We start from the raw sequence: 25,432 nt of genomic DNA on the forward strand, positions 1-25,432 counted from the left end.
AACGAAAATAAAGCATTTGTTTATGTCGGATCTTTTGTTTTTCAGATTCTGCACTTTCAAACGATAATGAAAATACCTGAAATTCGGACGAAAACGAATGCACATGTCTACTACTAGAGACGTTTTTTCTGGTTTTACACACACACATTAAAATGCACATTTTAGGTTTGAAGACTACTTAAACCCCCAAAACAGTATATTTTTTTAAAGAAAAGATCCTGTAGAATAAAATGGTGGTAGGTGAGATATGTTTTGTGTTTTCTTTTTTTTGCAAAAGATATTAGTGCACAAGTTTATTAAATGTAAATTTTATGTAATAATACACGGATGTTAACTTTAGTCACATTTTTTTTCTGTAAAATATAAAATATAAGGTTGTGATGAGTGAATAGATACCCAATATGTCAAGCTTTAAAGTGGATGTAAACCCGATTTCTTTTTTTTTTAATTAAGGCTTGCACCTTGTACAGTATAGGATTTCATGTCATTTGTACCCAGTCTTGCCACGAAGAGTTAATCCAGCTCTGAGCAATCCTCTTATCTTTTTTCATTGAGATAAAAACTGACACACAGAGAAATAGGAGTCTGTTCTTCCCCCTTGCTGTGAGTGACGGGTGATTTACATATCTCATGCAGGAGCCTGAGAGAGGCATTCTGTGTACTTCAGATCCCCTCCTCCTTTCTTCTCCAGCTCTCCCAGGATTGGCTGCTCCACACCTCAGTGTGATTGGGCATGCTGAAGTCATGTGGTGACTTTTCTGGGTTTTGACTGGATGTTAGTGATCATAGCAGAAGTTCAGAAATACACAGGAGAAAATGCATGTTGACAAGGGGAGTGTAGAGGTGGGCGGGGAGTCCACTGACATCACGACTCCACCCACCGAGCTCCAGACAACAGACCCGCCCACAGAATATGCAGTTTTTTGGGTCTCATAACAGACAGAGGGGAGACATTTGACAGGTAAGGATACATGCAGGAGGCGTGTTTTTGTGAATCTAGAAAGTTTCTTGTCATGGGATCCTGCTAGTAACAATGCTTCCCCTTTAGACTGACAGTGCCTCACACTCCTTTCTTTTAACTTTGGACTGCCTATCAAGGGTATCAGCTAGGCAATCCAATGGCCAACTGAAGGGGTGCACACACATAGTTGCCAACATTGCAAAAAAAATATGTGGGACACTTTTTTTGGCTGTAGGAGGAACCGTACAATAATTAGGGTGCGGGGTATTTATTTGTAGGCATGGCTTATCAAGAGAAAATCCAAGCGCGGTGCGCAAAGCACGCCGTGGTGAGAAATGGGCGTGGTTTACGTGAAATAGTGAGCGTGGCTTAAATGAGCGTGGCTCAAAGAGGGTGTGGTTAGAGTCTGAGATGAATGAGGGATGGAGAGGGAAAGGGGGAGAGGGAAAGGGGGAGAGAGGAATGACGGGACAGCAGGCCCAGATCCTACACAACAATAGAAATATGTGTATTCTAGAAAGTTTAACAATCAGCAGATAAAGATACTCCAAACACCTGGTGTTAACGCTTCAATCATCCCGGCACCATGATTGTTATGGTGTCAGGATGATTGAAGCGCATTATTTCTATTATTACATTGTATTATAAAATTAAATCATTCAACTCACCATAATGCCGAATCAGTGTGATCCCTGAGCGTGTCACTAACCACGTCGCCTGCCACCAGCAGAGTCCATCCTTGCATCAGGTGCCCCTAGCAGAGTCCGTCCTTGCATCAGGCGACCGGACTTTCCATCAGAATAGACTCCAACGGTCTTTCCGACAGAGTTCCGCTGAAACTGACTTGCCTACACACGTTCACAACCAAAGTCCGATCGTTTAGAATGCGAGCCAGTAGCCAATAGCTGGCCTTGCGTTGTTTTCGGTCCGTCGGAATAGCATACAGACGAGCGGTCTTCCTGATAGGAACTGATTCCGTCGGGAAGATTTGAAACATGTTCTATTTCTAGGTCCGTCAGAATTTTAGAAAGGAAAAGTCCGATGAAGCCCGCACACGATCGGAATGTCTGACGGAATGATTCCATCGCACCTTTTCTGGCAGAAAGTCCGGTGGTGTGTACGCGGCATTAGGGAAGTAAAAGTGTTTTTACTCTCATGGGGACTAAACTCATAATGAACCTGTACAATGTAGCCACACAGCAAAGGAGGATTTCCATGTTTCTCGGAGTTGGGCTTTAAGTATTTTGTGAGTTCATATACGGGATCTTTATAAGAGAATTCAGTCAGCAAAGAGCAAATTGCTGTAACCAATAGAAATAAGGCTTTACTCATTGAATTGCTTTGTTGAATAAGCCCGGCTGTGACTCCACATGCGTTTACAAGGAGGCAGGTGAACCCGATGGTAATAAAGATGACAAACAGCTTTGATATCCAGAAAGTTCAAATAAAAGAAGTCATAAAACTTCACTTGTTCCTGAGTGACGGCTGCAGCACTTCAACCTGTCCTTTATTATAACACTACTGTAGATGTGAAAGATGGATGACAGACATTGGATTCTCCAAAAGAAGAAGATAGACCATTTACTTTTCATGACGTCAAAGTGTTGGAGTCTCAGCAACAAAAAGAGTTTCCAACCCGTCCAAAAAGTGCTGTAAAGAATTTGGGAAGTCTAGGTGGCTTTTCAAGTCAGCAATGTTAAAGTCCAGTAGATGATATTTCAACTCTATTCTTATTTTACCGTATATGAGAATTAAAGCTGAACTCCGAGAAAATGACAAAACTTCCCTCTTAGTGAGGCTTTCCCACACTGCGAGGAATACATGTTGGCTTCTGTCTAGGCTTATTTACCTTACTCCCCCCTCCCCCACCCAGCAGACAATGCATTCCTTATCTATTCCAGTGAATTTGGCCCTCAGCATCCTCACTTACAATGCAGGGCTGCCAGCACTTTATTGTACATGATGATATCACAGTGCTACTGATGATGTCACAGTGGGGTTGATTTACTAAAACTGGAGAGTGCAAAATCTGGTGTAGCTCTCCATAGAAACAGTTTTTTTTTGTCAAAGCTTACGTGAAGAAGCTGAAGTTAGAAGCTGACTGGCTACCATGCACAGCTGCACCTGATTTTGCACTCTGGAATTTTAGTAAATCAACCCGAGTGCTACTTGTTAGAAGCAGCTTTGGAGACGGGTTATATGGAGAAGTCTGAGAGAGGAAGGTGATAAAGCAGATAAAACTGTTTTTTTTAAGGTATCATAGAAAGAAATGCATCTTTAACCTGTTCAGTGCTCAGGGAGCTCCACAACAAGGGCTGATTTGTACTTTAGGTTAATATTAAATCCTGATTGGCATACATTTGACCCTTGCTTAATATATTTATGTTACGTATTTTAAGGGTATTTTAAATTGATACTAAAGTCTCGTTGTTGTTTTTTTTGTTTAAAAATGACAAATCTGTTATACTTACCTGCTTTGTGTAATGGCTTTGCACAGAGCACCTCAGATCCTCCTCTTCTCGGGTCCCTCTCTGGTGCTCCTGGCCCCTCCCTCCTGTCGAGTGCCCCCCACAGCAAGCAGCTTGAAATGGGGGGCACCCGGTCCGAGTCACAGCCCCCAATGGCACCCCATGTGTGTCTCAGCCAATCAGGAGGCAGAGTCGCAGACAGCCAAGCCTCTCGTGTAACATCGCTGGCTCAAGATGGGGCTCAGGTAAGTATTAGGGGTCCTGAGGGGGGCTCCTGCACACATAATGCACATATAATGCATTAAGGTAAAAACATTCTGTCTCTAGAACCACTTTAAAGGGAAACTCCAGCCAAAAAAGTTTTCTTCTAGTGTTGGATGGTGCAGGGAAGGGTAAGAAGATCCTTATTTCTGTCTGTATCCCCATTGGTGTGATATACCTTGCTATATGTGGAGGTCTGTTCAAGCACCCAACGTGTCTGAGATAGTTGCTCTTGTGAATCTAACCTATAATTATGAAAAGAGTATAGCTCTTAGGACAGGTTCTATTCCCAAATGTAATGGGATATGGAGTCCATGGCTCTCAATGATATCTTCTACTACTGTTTGGTGTCCCCTATAAGTTTAATACAATGCAGATATTTAGGATGTTTTATGTGGATCACCTACAGTGTGCTTTATATACTGAAAGGCTGGTCTGTTCTTAACTTGTTGCTATGTGTCCCTTGTTATTTCTACAACATGTAAACCATTATAATTCAATAAACATCGATTGTTGGAAAATAAAATGTAAATTGTGCATGATCTTTAAAGCTAGAAAGGGAGGAACTCCATTGGAGGAAGTGTGGAGACTCTTGGCGGTCCACTGGCACTTTTCTCAGCGGTGGTCAATGCTCACATTCCTACAACGTCTGGCATGCACTGGTACAATGTGATGCCATTTATTCTGACTGACGGACACTCAGTTCACCATGTTGATGGTCATGCTTTGGGGTGTGCAGCACAACACGTGGCGACACATTATCCTGCATTGCCTTGCACTGCCAGAAATAGACACATAGACCATATTGATGCATTGGGCACCCCATTCAAATGAATAGGCTGTCCTAACACAGCACATTTTAATGCACACCATGTGAATGGAGCCTTATGCCGTGTACACACGAGCAGACTTTCCACCAACTGAACTCCAAAGGACTTTTTTACGGACTTTAGACGGAGTTCCGACACAACGGACTTGCCTACACACGATCACACCAAAGTCCGACTGATTGGAACGTGATGACGTACGACCGGACTAGAATACGGAAGTTCATAGCCAGTAGCCAATAGCTGCCCTTGCGTTGTTGTTCGTCCGTCGGACTAGCATACAGACGAGCGAATTTTTCAACCGGACTCGAGTCCGTTGGAAAGATTTGAAACATGTTCTATTTCTAAAGTCCGTCTGATTTTTCGACAGCAAAGGTCGGATGAAGCCCACACACGATGGAATTGTCCGGGGGATTCGTTCCGTCGGCCCTTTGCTGTGGAAAAGTCGGGTCGTGTGTACGCGGCATTAGTGATTCTATCACTGGAGCTTTGTCACCTAGCATGACACATCCCATAATAAGAATTCTGGCTTACGCTCTGACATTTTCACTCACTACAAACAGTCACATTTCCATTATCTAAAAACTAATCACACTTTTATCTTCAATGAAGAGTCCAAATGTGTAAAGAATGAGCCTCTTTAGTCAGAGTTTTGTTTTTGGCCATTTTGGACACAGGCGTTACTTTGTAAAGTTGGGCTCCAAATCTGATTCCATTTTTTTTCTCTTCTATTGGAAATCATTAAAGTGGTTCTAAAGGCAGAAGGTTTTTATTCTTAATGCCTTGTATGCCTTAAGATAAAAAAACCCTTCAGTGTGCAGCAGCCCCCTCAGCCCCCCTAATACTTACCTGAGCCCTATCGAGCCAGCGATGTCCATAAGTGCCTCGGCCGTTCGGGACTAAGCCTTCTGATTGGCTGAGACAAAGCAGTGGCACCATTGGCTCCCGCTGCTGTCAATCAAAGTCAGTCAGCCAATGAGGAGAGAAAGGGGGCAGGGCCAAACCATGGCTCCGTGTCTGAATAGACACACAGAGCTGCTGCTTGGTGTGGGGGGCACTCGTCAGGACGGAGAGGAGAGGAGCACCGAAGATGGACCCCAGAAGAGGAGGATCGGGGCTGCTCTGTGCAAAACTACTGAACAGGACAGGTAAGTATAACATGTTTGTTATTTTTAAAGGAGAAAAAAAAAACAAAACAAGACTTTAGTATCACTTTAATCTCAAATGTCAAATTTGTATTACTTTTTTGCTAATGGAAATCTCCACAATGCAATACATACAGTAGAATGAAAACTTTATTTGGTAGAGAAGGAAATGATTAGAATTTATCAGAGCTTTATTGCTATTCACCTATAGGGGGGAGGGGAGAAACTTCCCCTCACTTACTTGGACACCAAGAACAATAAAAACCTGACAGAGGTTACATCCATTCTCTTCTGTAACTTAACCACTTGCCATAATGAGGACGGCAAAGTGGTTTCAATACCCTGACTGGGTGTCATATGACGTCTACAGGATATTGAGCTGCTGCGCGCCCCCGGGGGCGCGCATCGCGGCGATCGTTGTTGTGGTGTGTCAGTCTGACACCCCGCAGCACCAATCTAGGTAAAGAGTCTCTGGTGGAGACTCTTTACTACGTGATCAGCCGTGTCCAATCACGCCTAATCATGATGTATATAGGAAGAGCCGGTGATCGGCTTTTCCTCACTCGCGTTTGACAGATGCAAGTAGAGGAGAGCCGATCAGCTCCTCTCCTGACAGGGGGGTCTGTGCTGATTGTTTATCAGGACAGCCCCCCTTCGGATCCTACCCAGGACCACCAGGGAAGCCGCTCAGGACCACCAGGAAACCAGCCACACTGGACCACCAGGTATGCCCCCTAGACCCTCAGGGAAGTACTAATCAGTGCAAAGGCAGCTGCCAATCAGTGCCCACTCCAATGCCTACCACTGCCAGTGCCACCAGGGATGCCTATCAGTGCCGTGTATCAGTGCCCATCAGTGCCATGTATCAGTGCCTATCAGTGCCCAGCAGTGCCGCCTATCAGTGCCCATCAGTGCCACCCATAAGAACCCATCTTTGCAGCCTTTCAATGCCCATCAGTGTCGCCTATCAGTGCCCATCAGTGCCACCCAGTGCCACCCATGAGTGCCCATCAGTGCCACCTATCAATGCCCATCAGTGCTGCATATCAGTGCCACCCATCAGTGCCGCATATCAGTGCTCATCTTCAGTACCCGTCAGTGCCCGCTCATTGGTGCCACCTCATTGCTGCCGCCTTATCAGTGCTTGTCAGTGCCACCTTATTAGTGCCCATCAGTGAAAGAAAAAATTTACTTATTTACAAAATTTTTAAACGGACACAAATGCAAAACTTTTATTTTTTCAAAATTTTCGGTCATTTTTTATTTGTTTCGCAATACCACCAATAGAAATCTCTATTTGTGGGAACAAAATGATAAAAATTTAGTTTGGGTACAGTGTAGCACGACCGCGCAATTGTCATTTAAACAGCGACAGCGCTGAAAGCTGAAAATTGGTCTGGGCAGGAAGGTGTATAAGTCTCCCCCGGTATTGAAGGGGTTAAACTAAAAGAAAAATTACTGTGGGAGTCTGTTATAAAACTACACAACGTAGTAGCTGTTGCACACAATGCAGCTCCAACCTACATATGATGTCCTTTCAAAGCCTAAGTAATTGCTATAAAATACAACATAGTTATCAAACAACAGACACACATTTCCGTATCTCACATAAAAACAAACATTCCAGGATCTGATCATCTTCAAGCCGACTGTCAGTTTTTCTCCCATCTGGAGATCCTTTTTATGATAACCACATAAAAGTGCCGACTCTCGTTTATCCAGAAGAAGACAAATGTAATATCCTCACCATCAACGTCCTTATCAATCTTTTCTCCATCAGTAAAAGAAAATGATGATGGAGTCCTAACCCCGGGCTCCATATTATGGTGTTCCTGGCACCAGTTCCCTATATTGGGCCAAGTCATTCTTCATCTTCAGTAGTGTGAACTCATGCAGACACCTCCACTCATTTACTGCTATGGGCAATGCTGGAAGACACGGAATGTGCCGGTAACTGCACAACTCATTTCCTCAGACTTTGTAATAAATCCGCCAAATAAACCTTCTGGACAAACAGAGCTGAGCTCGGAACCCAAAGATGAGGCGTTGTCAATGCTTTCACAATGGTACACAGCGCCGTTATGTACTACCGGGGGCTAAAGTGAGCCGGGAGCAAAAAGAATTGTTCATTGTCTTCTGAAAAGCCGAATATTCAGCATCTCCGTAGTAAACTAGAAATCTGACCGGGTTTTAGATAAAGGAGAAGTGTGGAAAAATATTGTATCCAATCTACACAGAAAAGATCATTATAAATAAAGTTTTGTGGCTTCAATAAAATATCACATGCTTAAGCTGAGCTCCGCCCAGATCTATCATCTACTCCAAATTGTGCCGTTATAAAGAAATGAAGATGAACTCCGGGACCCGGAGCAAAAACTTTCATGGAACTTTATTCCTGGAAAGCTCCAGAGAATAGAAATCCACTTTGTGCACCAAATACCTTTGTAAAGCCGGTCAATACCTTGTAAAAGAAGCCGTGATCTCCTCCCCATGCTGCACAGGTCATGTGACTTCACCCCTCCCCCCCCAGCCAATAAAAGTGCTGAGAAGCCAGATGATGGAAGATGTCCGTGTCTGGTGGGGAGATCCTCCAGGACGTCACATTGCTGGAGACAAGGTCACTAGAATTCCACTTTAAGCCTTAAACTTATCATTTCCATGCAAAGCAAGGCTAATAAACATTGATTTATACTCATTATGGATAAAACTGAACTCCGGAAATAAAATCTGCTTCTGCCATTGGCCATGTAATAATAAATGATGTGTAATGATGGGGCCGTATTACTGGCTGCTGTTGTGTTAAAGTGCTTGTAAAGCCTTCAGGTTCTTCCCCTTCATGCTTTCCATGCATTAGGTAAAAAACCTTCTGTGCTGCAGCCAATCCAGAGAGCCGCCTTTACTTACCTGAGCCAATCCCATCCTCCGATGTGCACAAGTGGCTCCACCCACTGTCTCTCTCCTCATTGGACAGATTGATAGCGGTAGGAGCCATTGGCTGTTAATCAAAAGCTGTGAAACGGGAGTCGGGGGCGAGGCTTCGTCCTGCTGTCTGTGTCAATGGATGCAGCAGCGGGACTCGGGAGCGAGCCTGCATGAGCGCCCCCATGGAATGCGGCTTTCTGTGGGGGGCACCCGAAAGAAGAGGAGAGGGGCTACTCTGTGCACAACCATTGCACAGAGCAGGTAAGTATAGGCATGCTTGTTATTTATAAAAAAAAATCAAACGTTGACTACCACTTTAAGTGAGACTCCGAGGCCGGCCATACAAGGTTCAACAGTAACCGGCCAAGATTAGACCTGTGTATGGGCAGGCTGAATGTACCAATCGATCGATCAGCTCGGGTACAACCAGCCTGACGGAATATCTTGTAATAATCGCTCGTGTCTCCTATAGACGCTACCAATAATCACCGGCTGCTGATTCCCCTGTCAGTGTTGATGGGAGAATCGTACAAATGTCTTTCCTGCAACCAATTCATTTCATTGATAAGAATGTCCCAAAGATTTAGGACTGGAATACTGAAGAGAAGGACTAGAACTCGCCATTCTGTCTCCCTGAGGCTCCATTCACACTAGCGCGTTTTTTGATGCATTTTGCAGAAATACATGGGAATTTTATAACATGGGTTCCTATGGAACATGTTCACATCAATGCATTTTTGTACCTCTGTGTTTTTGGAAAGGGTCAGGAACTTATTTTCATGCAAAATGCAGCATTTTGCATGTAAGGCTCGATTCACACCTATGCATGTTGCTTTTGAGCGTTTTTGGATTTTTTTTTGTCATGCTTGCCACATTTTTGAGCCGCGCTTTTGTAGCGTTTTTGCCGCATTTTGTGTTTTTTTTTTAACAGTTTTTTTTTTGACTGTATACAGTTAAAAAAAAATTAAAAAAAAAAAACGCATCAAAAACACTGCACTTGGGTTTTTGATGCTGGTCCATTGAATTCTATTACATGCAAAACGCTGCATTTTACATGAAAAAAAGTTCCATAGGAACCCATGTTAAAAAATTCCCGTGCATTTCTGGAAAATGCAAAATGCATCAAAAATCACGCTAGTGTGAATGGAGCCTAAGGCTGGATTCACATCTATGCAGTTTTAGTGCTTTTTGCATTTTGCAGATTTGCACTACAGAACATTTAACATGGTTTCCTATGGGTGACATTCTGTAGTGCAATTCTGCAAAATGCAAAAAGCACTAAAAATGCCATAGATGTGAATGTTGCTTTTGAGCGTTTCTGCAGTGTTTTTTGTGGTGCTTGCCACATTTTTGCAGCGTTTTTGCGGCATTTTTGTGGCGTTTTGCAGGTTTTTTTTTTTTTTACAGTTTTTTTTTACTGTATACAATCTTAAAAAAAAAAAACGCAAAACGCGGCAAAAACGCTGTAAAAACGCTGTAAAAACGCTGCACTTGCGTTTTTGATGCTGGTCCATTGAATTCTATTACATGCAAAATGCTGCATTTTGCATGAAAAAAGTCCCTGACCCTTTCCAAAAACACAGAGGTACAAAAATGCATTAATGTGAACATGTTCCATAGGAACCCATGTTAAAAAATTGCCATGCATTGCTGCAAAATGCATCACAAAATGCATGAATGGAGCCTAATAGAATTCAATAGACCAGCATAGAAATCGCAAGTACAGCAGTTTTACAGTGGTTTTACGGCGTTTTTGATGCATTTTGCATTTTTGGCGTGTTTTTTTTCCTTTAGACTGTATACAGTCGAAAAAGAAAAAAAAAATAACCGCAAAACGCTGCAAAAATGCTGTAAAAACACTGCTCAAAAACGCTGGAAGCAGCACAAAAAACACAGCAGAAACGCTGACAAGCAAGATGCATAGATGTGAATGGAGCCTGAGAGCGGAGTGTTTGGGGTTCTCCTCGGTATCCCCCAAGCTTGTTGTTCCTTTGAAGAGACATTTAGTATCAGTAATGATCCCCACAGTCACAGCCGGTGTCTGGGAGTCATTTCTACAAAGGCAGCATTGATTATGGTCATTAAGGGTTCTTATATAAAGTTCTACAGTTTTCACAATCAGGTGTAAGGCGGAGTTCCAGGCTTTTTATTTTACTGTATCCGCTACAAAAAGTGTATCTTCTGACTAAACAAACCCTCACCTGTCCCACAGTCCAGCGATGCGGCCGCATGGAGCCTCGCTCCCCTCCCCCTCCTTTCCGTGGCGCCTCCATTGAAAGTGTGGGCACCCGCCCATGACAGCTTGCGGCTTCATGGATGGGCGTCGTGCATTGCAAATGCACGAGTCGCGCTGTGTTCGCTGAGTGGACAGGCGATCCTCTTGGACCTGTGACGTGTCCCAGAATATTACAGAGAGGGAGGGTCCGCCTAGGGGGAGGGGCGGAGTCACCTAGACAACCCGTAGTCGGAGGTGGGACAGGAAGTCCCACTCAAAACTAGTCACCCCTCCCCCCCAAAAAATGACATGCGGAATGTGACATGTAAGGGGGGAGGGGTACTTAAAGGGGAAGTCCCACTTTTGGGTAGAAGTCGGCTTTAAGTAGAATAATAAGATATTAGAGGAGGAGGCCAATCACTGGACTCTTTGTCAGGCTCAGGAGCACAAAGTAAACCTCAGATAACAGTCTAGATCTGAACTTAAAGCCGTATTCAACCTCCAAACAAAAAGTTCTTGTATTGCAGCTTCCCAATTCTTCCAGTATATGTGGTGGCTGCATTCCTTTTCTTCCAGACTTTTATTCCTTTATTTACACCTATTGATCCAACAAGTAGAGCTGATATTTTATGGATTCCTTTAGGCTCCATTCACACTTGTGGGACTTGTCATGTGACTTTGTTCTCCAATGAGAACCAATCATATCTGTGCAACTTAAAGTTTGTAGAGACTTCAGAGGAGTTCCTGCACTACTTTGCTCCGACTTTTATGACACTTGAGGGCCAAAGACTTCAATGTTACCCTGAAAAGTTGTATGAATGTCTTCCCTGAATGTTATACAGAGCAACAATCGTCCATTATCACCGATCAAAGCCAAATCCAAGTCACACCCGTCCAAAGGGGCTTTACCATTCCATCAAATCACATCAAAGTCACATCAAATCACATCAAATCACATCAAAGTCACATCAAATCACATCAAATCCCATCAAAGTCACATCAAATCACATCAAATCACATCAAATCACATCAAATCACATCAAATCACATCAAAGTCACATCAAATCACATCAAAGTCACATCAAATCACATCAAATCACATCAAAGTCACATCAAATCACATCAAATCACATCAAATCACATCAAAGTCACATCAAATCACATCAATGTCGCACTCCAAAGTTGGTGGAATGTGAATGGAATCTTAACATTCCAATCTGTCCAGAAGAAATGACAGTTGAGTGTTGAGGAAAACAATTTAACCCCTTCAATACCGGGGGGCACTTCCCCCCTTCCTGCCCAGGCCAATTCTCAGCTTTCAGCGCTGTCGCTGTTTAAATGACAATTGCGCGGTCGTGCTACACTGTACACAAACTAAATTGTTATCATTTTGTTCCCACAAATAGATCTTTCTTTTGGTGGTATTTCATCACTTCTGCCGTTTTTAATTTTTGCTAAACAAATAAAAAAAAAAGAAAATTTTGAAAAAAAAAAAAGTTTTTCTTTGTTTCTGTTAAAATTTTTTGTAAATAAGTAAGTTTTCTTCTTCACTGATGGGCACTGATGAGGTGGCACTGATGAGCACGAATGATGGGCACTGATATGCAGCATTGATAAGCACTGATAGGTGGCACAGATGGACAAAGGCTGCACTGATGGGTACTTATGGGTGGCACTGATGGGCACTGATAGGAAGCACTGATGGGCATGGATGGGCTCTGAAAGGTGGCACTGATGGGCACTGATAGGAAGCACTGATGGGCACTGATAGGTGGGCACTGATGGGCATGGATGGGCACTGATAGGTGGCACTGATGGGCACTGATGAGTGGCACTGATTGGCATCACTGATTAGGAGGCATTGGCAGGTACTGCTGGTGGGCACTAAGTGGCATTGTGTGTGGGCACACATTGCCACCCATGGCCACCAGGGATGCCATACCTGGTGGTCATCCCTAGTTGTCCTGGTGGCATCCCTGGTGGTCCTGGGTGGACATTCGAGGGGGGCTGTACTGATAACCAATCAGTGCAGAACCCCCCAGTCAGAGGAGCAGCTGATTGGCTCTCCTCTCCTCTCGTCTGTCAGATGTGAGTGAGGAAAAGCCAATAAACGTCTCTTCCTGTTTCCATGGTGATCAGCCGTGATTGTCACCGACGGAGGGAGGGGATCGGCGGGAGGCGGCAGGAACGGGAACATGTTACATGTAACACCCTAATAATGAGTGGAACATGTAACATCTTCCCAAAGGTGAATTTCTCCTTTACCAGGGAGAGAGATGATTACAATGGTCGGCTTTTATTCATTGGAAAACTCTTATCTTATAAGAAAAAAATAACTTTTACTTCAGCTTGTTATACGTGGAACTATAATCCCCTCCGATTCAGAGACACTTTGACAGCCAATGACATCTTCAGCCAGTCTCTGGGTTTCCATCTGCAGACATTCTGATTGGCCGGGCAGAAATGATGTCACTCCCACTGCTTAGGAATTCATTCTTTTCTATTGATGCCAAAATTGTAAAGTGATCTGATGAGAAGATCTCAGTGTACAGAGCAACCAGGCAGATCAGAATACCGACATATCCGCCTCTTCTGGATTAGAAAGATGACTGTTTACAAATGTTTTTTTTTTTTTAACAACCCCCCCCCCCGCCCCCCATATAGTAAAATGAGGGACACAAGGTGGCTCTCTTGTTCTGGGATGACGTCATATGGGACACGGTGCATCCCCCATCTTGGTAGAGAGCCGATGATGAGGCTCTTTACCCATGTGATCAGCTGTGTCCAATCACAGCTCATCACATGTAACCAAGGAAATGCCAGTTATCAGCTTTCCTCTCCTCACACTGACAACGTATGAGGAGAGCCGATCAGCGGCATTTCCTTACTTAGTGCCCTGAATATGAGTGCAGCCCAACAGTGCCCAGCAGTGATGCCAACCAGTGCCCAGCAGGGATGCCAACCAGTGCCCAGCAGTGATGCCAACCAGTGCCCAGCAGCGATGCCAATCAGTGTCCAGCAGTGATGCCAATCAGTACCCATCGGTGATGCCAACCAGTGCCCATCAGTGATGCCAATCAGTGCCCAGCAGCGATGCCAATCAGTGCCCATCAGCGATGCCAACCAGTGCCCAGCAGCGATGCCAATCAGTGCCCATCTGTGATGCCAATTAGTGCCCATCAGTGATGCCTTTCATTGCCTGCCAGTGCTCTTCATTGCCACAAATCAGTGCCACCTATCAATGCCCATAAATGCGGCATATTTGTGCCTCCTCATCAGTGCCGCCTTATCAATGCCCATAAGTGCCGCCTCATCAGTGCAGCCTCAACAGAAGCAAAGAAAAACATTTTTTCTTCAAAAAATAAAAAACCCAGTGGTGATTAAATTCCACCCAAAAAAAATCTATCTGTCTCAAAAAAATGATAAAAAATGTAATTTGCGTACAGCTTCGAATGACGGTGTAATTGACATTCAAAGTGCGACATCGATGAAGGCCGAAAATTGGCCTTCGGTAGGAAGGGGGTGAAAGTACCCAGTATTTAAGTTTAAGTAAAGTTCCATTATAAATCATGTTCCCTGGAGTTCCCGTTTGTTTGTAGGGAAGGTTCATCTATATTGGCTCCTGTACCTAACACTGCCATCTTCCCAGATTGATGCCGCTGTCCCAAGGTGTCACCGTTGTCCCTACATCCAGAGTGGAGACACACTAAGACAGTTACTGGCTGGATCACCAGGTGAAAAAGAATGCCGAAGCCTAAAAAAAATAAAACTAATCCAGCCACCAGATTTAGGAATTGGTAAGCTGCACTATATACCATTTTTGTTTTTGGGTTTAATGCGGCTTAAACCATGGAATAAAATAGCCCTCTTCCCTTCTGTAGTTATCATGCCATCAACCAATTCACTAAATGACTATGCTCCGTACACACGGTCGGATATTCCGACGGAAAATGTGTGATAGGACCTTGTTGTCGGAAATTCCTACCGTGTGTGGGCTCCATCACACATTTTCCATCGGATTTTCCGACACACAAAGTTTGAGAGCAGGATATAAAATTTTCCGACAACAAAATCCGTTGTCGGAAATTCCGATCGTGTGTACACAAATCCGAAGCACAAAGTGCCACGCATGCTCAGAATAAATAAAGAGATGAAAGCTATTGGCCACTGCCCCGTATATAGTCCCGACGTACGTGTTTTACGTCACCGCGTTCAGAATGATCGGATTTTCCAACAACTTTGTGTGACCGTGTGTATGCAAGACAAGTTTGAGCCAACATCCGTCGGAAAAAATCCATGTATTTTGTTGTCGGAATGTCCGATCAATGTCCGATCAATGTCCGATCAATGTCTGATCAATGTCCGATCAATGTCTAATCAATGTCTGATCAATGTCCGATCAATGTCCGATCAATGTCTGATCAATGTCCGATCAATGTCCAATCAATGTCCAATCAATGTCTGATCAATGTCCGATCAATGTCCGATCAATGTCTGATCAATGTCTGATCAATGTCCGATCAAAGTCTGATCAATGTCCGATCAATGTCCGATCAATGTCTGATCAATGTCCGATCAATGTCCGATCAATGTCCGATCAATGTCCGACCGTGTGTACGGGGCATAAATCTAAGGAAAGTTTTGCCTTTAGTAATTCTTGAACCTTTTTACCTGGAGTTCTATGTAAATGTTTAGTAGTTACCATCAGTATACAGAAATCAATCAGTAACCATCTCACCTCCTATACCAGTCCTAAATCATCTGTTCTCCAGAGATCTGACCAATCATTCTAAAGCCATGTTATAATCTAAAGTGGGTCCAGCATAAGATCTATTTTTGCATGGTAAATACATGCATGCCAATGGGTGTATACATGGAACACTTATTATTATATATTACCTCTAACATATGTCATAGTATGCCTATTGGCAATGCCTTCATGTGCTTTCCTCTCCGGGGGGACAGAGCCATGTTTGTTTAGGCATCATGCAGGGTCGGCATCTACTTTCTAGATGAGGGGATGTTGGTTGACAGATTTACAAAGATCATGTAAATCTGGGTGTCTGTGCAGTTTTTGGGGGACACCAATCAGCCCCCTGCTGCAGCCCCCCGTCTTATGACTTGTTTAGTGGCATTACCTCAGCTTGGCAAAATCACTAGACTGGAATTGAAGGGCTGATTTTTAATAATGAATGGGAGAACTTTGTGAAAAGAGGTCACTGTTGATGTAAATTGTGACCTGTCCAAATGTATTCAGACTTGTAAAGTTACCTTAAGGTCATTTTAACAATATTTGGCCAGATTTTCAAAGTTGGAGTACTTGCCGGGAAATGCTTTTACCTCCCAATTTAGCTTGATTAGAAATAAAAAAATGTTGTTAATGTATACAAGGTATCCATCCTACCAAAAAAGGGTATTGGGCCTTCCACCCTGTGTAATGTTCTACCACTAGCCAGTTTACCTTGTGGAATAGGGACTGGTGTGGAGCTCTACAGAGACCTCAAAAAATGTATTGACTCCAATTCACTTTTCATCATTTGTCGACATATTTTGACCCCCAACATTTTCTGACCCTCCATTTAACCCCAGGTTTTTGTTTTTTTTTTAATCCCCAGTCCCATGACCCCCTGGAGGTCAGTATTGACTACTTTGGGAACCCTGAAAGGCCCACTTTAACAACATTTGCTCAGCTTTTCAAAGTTAGATTGGATTACTTCCCAAGCAGTGCTTTTAAATCACAGTCAAAGCTTGATAGGACACTTCATTTTGTTTATGTGTAGAAGGTATTCAGCCTACCAATAAGGGTATTTATCTATCAAACCCTGGAGAACTGTCTCACCACTAGGGATGAGCCAAACACCCCCCTGTTCGGTTCGCACCAGAACATGCGAACAGGAAAAAAGTTTGCTCGAACATGCGAACACCGTTAAAGTCTATGGGACACGAACATGAATAATCAAAAGTGCTAATTTTAAAGGCTTATATGCAAGTTACTGTCATGAAAAGTGTTTGGGGACCCAGGTCCTGCCCCAGGGGACATGGATCAATGCAAAAAAAAAATGTTTTAAAAACGGCCGTTTTTTCAGGAGCAGTGATTTTAATAATGCTTAAAGTCAAACAATAAAAGTGTAATATCCCTTTAAATTTCGTACTTGGGGGGTGTCTATAGTATGCCTGTAAAGGGGCGCATGTTTCCTGTGTTTAGAACAGTCTGACAGCAAAATGACATTTCGAAGGAAAAAACCCATTTAAAACTACCCGCGGCTATTGCATTGCCGACAATACACATAGAAGTTCATTGATAAAAACGGCATGGGAATTCCCCACAGGGCAACCCCGAACCAAAATTTAAAAAAAAAAATGACGTGGGAGTCCCCCTAAATTCCATACAAGGCCCTTCAGGTCTGGTATGGATATTAAGGGGAACCCCAGCCAAAATTTAAAAAAAAATGATGTGGGATTCCCCTTAATTCCATACCAGACCCTTCAGGTCTGGTATGGATTTTAAGGGAAACCTCGCGCCAAAAAAAAAAAAAAAAACGGCGTGGGGTCCCCCCAAAAATCCATACCAGACCCTTATGGAGTCTGGTATAGACGCACGCAACCTGGCAGGCCGCAGGAAAAGAGGGGGGGACGAGAGTGTGCCCCCCCTCCTGAACTGTACCAGGCCACATGCCCTCAACATTGGGAGGGTGCTTTGGGGTACCCCCCCAAAACACCTTGTCCCCATGTTGATGAGGACAAGGGCCTCATCCCCACAACCCTGGCCGGTGGTTGTGGGGGTCTGCAGGCGGGGGGCTTATCGGAATCTGGAAGCCCCCTTTAACAAGGGGACCCTCAGATCCCGGCCCCCCCCGTGTGAAATGGTAAGGGGGTACTTACCCCTACCATTTCACTAAAAAACTGTTAAAAATGTTAAAAATGACAAGAGACAGTTTTTGACAATTCCTTTATTTAAATGCTTCTTCTTTCTTCTATCTTCCTTCATCTTCTTCTTCTTCTGGTTCTTCTGGTTCTTCCTCCGGCGTTCTTCTATCTTCTCCTCTGGCCGCTCCGCACCCATGGCATGGGGGAGGCTCCCGCTCTTCTTTTCATCTTCTTCTCTTCTTCTCTTCTGTGTGGAGCTCTAAAGAAAACTTAAAAGTAGATGCAGACCCCGGATAATGGATAAGTAAACATGGCTATGTCCTTCTGGGCTTTTGATTTGTCTTCCAGGCCAGTACTAATAAGACATGTTGGCCAAAGGTCCCAAAGTAGAGATATTTTAGACATCAATAACAGTGAAAGTCACAATCAGTGGCACATTTTGGGCATTTTATGCCTTCTCTATTCAGAGCTGTAATCATATCATCTGGCAGAGGGAAATCTTCCAGCACTAACTTCTTTTGTAATGAGAAATGTTTTAAAAAGTGTGTCAAAACAATCCATGGCCTTTATGAACACCCACCTTTTCACCTTTTACCATGCTCACTAATCAATGTGGCACCATTGCACGTGGTTCACTTTCTTTAGCCCAGGGAAACCTTACCCTTCCATGAAAGGACCAGTTAGTTGCATTTCCTCCCCCAGGCGAAAGGCTCCTCCTATGCCCTAAACTTTAACAAAATGCTGCATTTCTGAAGACAATTACATGTGGGAGTTGGCTGGAAAGGGGCTAGAATTGGTTGTGGAATTGTAGACTTTCTGCCTTTGCCATATACAGTTACAATTTATAGGACAGCAATAGTCATCTCTAACTTTCCAAAATGGGGTCATTTGGGGGGGGGGGGGCGTTGTGTCATCTGGGCATTTTATGGCCTTGGAAACTGTGATAGGTAGTGAGGAGTGAAATCAAAAATTTACGCCCGTATAGGGCGTACACACGGTCGGACTTTGTTCGGACATTCCGACAACAAAATCCTAGGATTTTTTCCGATGGATGTTGGCTCAAACTTGTTTTGTCTACACAGGGTCGCACAAAGTTGTCGGAAAATCCGATCGTTCTGAACGCGGTGATGTAAAACACGTACGTCGGGACTATAAACGGGGCAGTGGCCAATAGCTTTTATCTCTTTATTTATTCTGAGCATGCGTGGCACTTTGTCCGTCGGATTTGTGTACACACGATCAGAATTTCCGACAACGGATTTTGTTGTCGGAAAAATGTATCTCCTGCTCTCCAACTTTGTGTGTCGGAAAATCCGATGGAAAATGTCCGATGGAGCCCACACATGGTCGGAATTTCTGACAACACGCTCCGATCTGACATTTTCCATCGGAAAATCCGACCGCGTGTACGGGGCAGTAGAAATCCTGAAGGCAGTGATTGGATTTCGGGGTCCTGTACGCAGCTAGGCTCCCAAAAAGTCTCACACATGTGGTATCCCCGTACTCAGGAGAAGCAACAGAATGTATTTTGGGGTGTAATTCCACATATGCCCATAGCTTGTTTGAGCAATATATCATTTAGTGACAACTTTGTGCACAAAAAAAAAAAAAAGTTTGTCATTTTCCCACAACTTGTGGCAAAATATAAAATATTCCATGGACTCGACATGCCTCTCAGCAAATAGCTTGGGGTGTCTACTTTCCAAAATGGGGTCATTTGGGGGGGGTTTGTGCCATCTTGGCATTTTATGGCCTTCAAAACTGTGATAGGTAGTGAGGAGTGAAATCAAAAATTTAGGCCCTTAGAAATCCTGAAGGCGGTGATCGGTTTTCAGGGCCCTGTACGCCGCTAGGCTCCCAAAAAGTCCCACACATGTGGTATCCCCATACTCAGGAGAAGCAGCTAAATGTATTTTGGGGTGCAATTCCACATATTCCCATGGCCTGTGTGAGCAATATATCATTTAGTGACAACTTTTTTCTAATTTTTTTTTGTCATTATTCAATCACTTGGGACAAAAAAAATAATATTCAATGGGCTCAACATGCCTCTCAGCAATTTCCTTGGGGTGTCTACTTTCCAAAATGGTGTCATTTGGGGGGGGTGTGCCACCCTGCCAATTTAGCACCTCAAGAAATGACAGAAGGTTGGTGGTGTTTTCCTGATCCTATCACTACCGCAGGCAGCTAAATTATTTACACGTTAGTGTAGTGCGACCTCTGCACAGTGTTCAGCTAAAGCTACCTGTAGAAGGTTGGTGGGGTTTTTCTGATCCTATCACTACCGCAGGCCAGTGCTGTATTTAGGCCTAGGCCGACAAGGCCCAGGCCTAGGGCGGCACTTTGCGGGGGGCGGCAACCCCCCCACGAAAAAAAAAGCACCTGCATCCTCCTCCCGACTCGCGCATGCAGGGCCGCCATCCGAGGAGTAAATCTAAATGACATCGCTATGGGAGTGCGGGGGGGGCGTACTGCCCCTGGGTGACACCAGGAAGCAGTTGTAGTGGGTGCAGTCACCCCACCCCATTGGCAAAGCGATGATCACAGGCAGCGGCGCTGTGACAGGGAGAGGAGAGCTGTGTGCACAGTGTCTCTGTATTTCCCCTGCTCGCCCCCCTCCTTTCTCCTGTCAGCTGAAGTTGAACAGGAGAGGAGAGCGTCTCGTTCCCCTGAGTGCTGCCCGGCTCTCTGCCCGCTCTTGTCATAGCAGAGAGCCAATCCGAAAACACGGGAATGGGCATTATGGGAAACGTAGTCCCAGAAGATTGATGGCCCCAGTATGTCCACAGACATACTACAGGCTACAGTCCCCCAACATACATGCGCTGGGGGGGGACCTGGAACCCAGCAAACAGCAGAGTGCTACAGGGGAAGAAAAAGAGAGGACTGTGCTGGGGGAGACCAGATAAAGCCACGCTGTACCCGCACCACCAGATAAAGCCACGCTGTACCCGCACCACCAGAGAGGGAGCCACGCTGTACCCGCACCACCAGAGAGGGAGCCACGCTGTACCCGCACCACCAGAGAGGGAGCCACGCTGTACCCGCACCACCAGAGAGGGAGCCACGCTGTACCCGCACCACCAGAGAGGGAGCCACGCTGTACCCGCACCACCAGAGAGGGAGCCACGCTGTACCCGCACCACCAGAGAGGGAGCCACGCTGTACCTGCACCACCAGAGAGGGAGCCACGCTGTACCCGCACCACCACAGAGGGAGCCACGCTGTACCCGCACCACCAGAGAGGGAGCCACGCTGTACCCGCACCACCAGAGAGGGAGCCACGCTGTACCCGCACCACCAGAGAGGGAGCCACGCTGTACCCGCACCACCAGAGAGGGAGCCACGCTGTACCCGCACCACCACAGAGGGAGCCACGCTGTACCCGCATCACCACAGAGGGAGCCATGCTGTACCCGCACCACCAGAGAGGGAGCCACGCTGTACCCGCACCACCACAGAGGGAGCCATGCTGTACCCGCACCACCAGAGAGGGAGCCATGCTGTACCTGCACCACCACAGAGGGAGCCATGCTGTACCTGCACCACCAGAGAGGGAGCCACGCTGTACCCGCACCACCACAGAGGGAGCAATGCTGTACCCACACCACCACAAAGGGAGCCACGCTGTACCCGCACCACCACAGAGGGAGCCACGCTGTACCCGCACCACCACAGAGGGAGCCATGCTGTACCCACACCACCACAGAGGGAGCCATGCTGTACCCGCACCAGCAGAGAGGGAGCACCGCTGTAGCCGCACCACCAGAGAGGGAGCCACAGGATCACTGTTGCGGTTTCGCTGGGTCTGGTAAGAGGGCCTGTTGGCCATTATCCACTACTGTTCCTACAGACTGAGCCGTGCTTAACCTGCTATTCTCTAGGCCTTATTGACCTCCACAACAACCCTCTCTGTCCTCCTCCCCCGACATCCCTCTGTCTTCCTCAGATGAAGATGGCAGGGCGGGTCTTAAAAAGGAAGGGGTGTGGCCTTGACAGGAAGGGGTGGTTCATATTTAAATTAGGGGGTGCCCAAGTTTAGTCAGGCCTAGGGCAGCACAAAACCTAAGTACACCACTGCCGCAGGCAGCTAAAGTATTTACACGTTAGTGTAGTGCGACCTCTGCACTGTTCAGCTAAAGCTACCTGTAGTAGGTTGGTGGAGTTTTCCTGATAATATCACTATCGCAGGCAGCTAAATTATTTACATGTTACTGTAGTGCGACCTCTGCACAGTGTTCAGCTAAAGCTATCTGTAGAAGGTTGGTGGTGTTTTCCTGATCCTATCACTACCGCAGGCAGCTAAATTATTTACACATTAGTGTAGTGCGACCTCTGCACAGTGTTCAGCTAAAGCTACCAGTAGAAGGTTGGTGGTGTTTTCCTGATCCTATCACTACCGCAGGCAGCTAAATTATTTACAGGTTAGTGAAGTGCGACCTCTGCACTGTGTTCAGCTAAAGCTACCTGTAGAAGGTTGGGGGGTGTTTTCCTGATCCTATCACTACCGCAGGCAGCTAAATTATTTACACATTAGTGTAGTGCGACCTCTGTACAGTGTTCAGCTAAAGCTACCTGTAGAAGGTTGGTGGTGTTTTCCTGATCCTATCACTACCGCAAGCAGCTAAATTATTTACACATTAGTGTAGTGCAACCTCTGCACAGTGTTCAGCTAAAGCTACCAGTAGAAGGTTGGTGGTGTTTTCCTGATCCTATCACTACCGCAGGCAGCTAAATTATTAACAGGTTAGTGTAGTGCGACCTCTGCACTGTGTTCAGCTAAAGCTACCTGTAGAAGGTTGGTGGTGTTTTCCTGATCCTATCACTACCGCAGGCAGCTAAATTATTTACACATTAGTGTAGTGCGACCTCTGTACAGTGTTCAGCTAAAGCTACCTGTAGAAGGTTGGTGGTGTTTTCCTGATCCTATCACTACCGCAGGCAGCTAAATTATTCACACATTAGTGTAGTGCGACCTCTGCACTGTTCAGCTAAAGATACCTGTAGAAGGTTGGTGGTGTTTTCCTGATCCTATCACTACCGCAGGCAGCTAAATTATTTACACGTTAGTGTAGTGCGAACTCTGCACAGTGTTCAGCTAAAGCTACCTGTAGAAGGTTGGTGGTGTTTTCCTGATCCTATCACTACCAAAGGCAGCTAAATTATTTAAACGTTAGTGTAGTGCGACCTCTGCACTGTTCAGCTAAAGATACCTGTAGAAGGTTGGTGGTGTTTTCCTGATCCTATCACTACCGCAGGCAGCTAAATTATTTACCCGTTAGTGTAGTGCAACCTCTGCACAGTGTTCAGCTAAAGCTACCCGTAGAAGGTTGGTGGTGTTTTCCTGATCCTATCACTACCGCAGGCAGCTAAATTTTTTACACATTAGTGTAGTGCGACCTCTGCACAGTGTTCAGCTAAAGCTACCAGTAGAAGGTTGGTGGTGTTTTCCTGATCCTATCACTACTGCAGGCAGCTAAATTATTTACAGGTTAGTGTAGTGCGACCTCTGCACTGTGTTCAGATAAAGCTACCTGTAGAAGGATGGTGGTGTTTTCCTGATCCTATCACTACTGCAGGCAGCTAAATTATTTACACGTTAGTGTAGTGTGACCTCTGCACAGTGTTCAGCTAAAGCTACCTGTAGAAGGTTGGTGGTGTTTTCCTGATTCTATCACTACCGCAGGCAGCTAAATTATTTACACATTAGTGTAGTGTGACCTCTGCACTGTTTAGCTAAAGCTACCTGTAGAAGGTTGGTGGTGTTTTCCTGATCCTATCACTACCGCAGGCAGCTAAATTATTTACACGTTAATGTAGTGCGACCTCTGCACAGTGTTCAGCTAAAGCTACCTGTAGAAGGTTGGTGGTGTTTTCCTGATCCTATCACTACCGCAGGCAGCTAAATTATTTACACGTTAGTGTAGTGTGACCTCTGCACAGCGTTCAGCTAAAGCTACCAGTAGAAGGTTGGTGGTGTTTTCCTGATCATATCACTATCGCAGGCAGCTAAATTATTTACACGTTAGTTTAGTGTGACCTCTGCACTGTTCAGCTAAAGCTACCTATAGAAGGTTGGTGGTGTTTTCCTGATCCTATCACTACCGAAGGCAGCTAAATTATTTAAACATTAGTGTAGTGCGACCTCTGCACTGTTCAGCTAAAGATACCTGTAGAAAGTTGGTGGTATTTCCTGATCCTATCACTACCGCAGGCAGCTAAATTATTTACCCGTTAGTGTAGTGTAGGGATGAGCTTCGAGTTTGAGTCGAACTCATGTTCGACTCGAACATTAGCTGTTCGCAAGTTCGCCGAACACCGAACAATTTGGGGTGTTCGCGGCAAATTCGAATGCCGCGGAACACCCTTTAAAAGTCTATGGGAGAAATCAAAAGTGCTAATTTTAAAGGCTTATATGCAAGTTATTGTCATAAAAAGTGTTTGGGGACCCGGGTCCTACCCCAGGGGACATGGATCAATGCAAAAAAAAGTTTTAAAAACGGACGTTTTTTCAGGAGCAGTGATTTTAATAATGCTTAAAGTCAAACAATAAAAGTGTAATATCCCTTTAAATTTCGTACCTGGGGGGTGTCTATAGTATGCCTGTAAAGGGGCGCATGTTTCCCGTGTTTAGAACAGTCTGACAGCAAAATGACATTTGGAAGGAAAAAACACATTTAAAACTACCCACGGCTATTGCATTGCCGACAATACACATAGAAGTTCATTGATAAAAACGGCATGGGAATTCCCCCCAGGGAAACCCCGAACCAAAATTTAAAAAAAAAAAATGACGTGGGGGGGTCCCCCTAAATTCCATACCAGGCCCTTCAGGTCTGGTATGGATATTAAGGGGAACCCCGGCCAAAATTTAAAAAAAAAAATGACGTGGGGTTCCCCCTAAATTCCATACCAGACCCTTCAGGTCTGGTATGGATTTTAAGGGGAACCCCGCGCCAAAAAAAAAAAAAAAACCGGCGTGGGGTTCCCCCAAAAATCCATACCAGACCCTTATCCGAGCACGCAACCTGGCAGGCCGCAGGAAAAGAGGGGGGGACGAGAGTGCGGCCCCCCCCCTCCTGAACCGTACCAGGCCACATGCCCTCAACATTGGGAGGGTGCTTTGGGGTAGCCCCCCAAAACACCTTGTCCCCATGTTGATGAGGACAAGGGCCTCATCCCCACAACCGTGGCCGGTGGTTGTGGGGGTCTGCGGGCGGGGGGCTTATCAGAATCTGGAAGCCCCCTTTAACAAGGGGACCCCCAGATCCCGGCCCCCCCCCTGTGTGAAATGGTAAGGGGGTACTTACCCCTACCATTTCACTAAAAAACTGTCAAAATAGTTAAAAATGACAAGAGACAGTTTTTGACAATTCCTTTATTTAAATGCTTCTTCTATCTTCCTTCATCTTCTTCTTCTTCTGGTTCTTCTGGCTCTTCTGGTTCTTCCTCCGGCGTTCTCGTCCAGCATCTTCTCCGCGGCGTCTTCTATCTTCTTCTCCTCGGGCCGCTCCGCACCCATGGCATGAGGGGAGGCTCCCGCTCTTCTCTTCATCTTCTTCTTCATCCTCTTCTCTTCTTCATCTTCTTCATCTTCATCTTCTCTTCTTTTCTTCTCCGGGCCGCTCCGCATCCATGCATGGAGGGAGGCTCCCGCTGTGTGACGGCGTCTCCTCGTCTGACGGTTCTTAAATAACGGGGGGCGGGGCCACCCGGTGACCCCGCCCCCCTCTGACGCACGGGACATGACGGGACTTCCCTGTGGC

The sequence above is a fragment of the Aquarana catesbeiana genome, linkage group LG03 (genome assembly GCF_042186555.1).
Source record: "Aquarana catesbeiana isolate 2022-GZ linkage group LG03, ASM4218655v1, whole genome shotgun sequence".
NCBI lineage: Eukaryota > Metazoa > Chordata > Amphibia > Anura > Ranidae > Aquarana > Aquarana catesbeiana.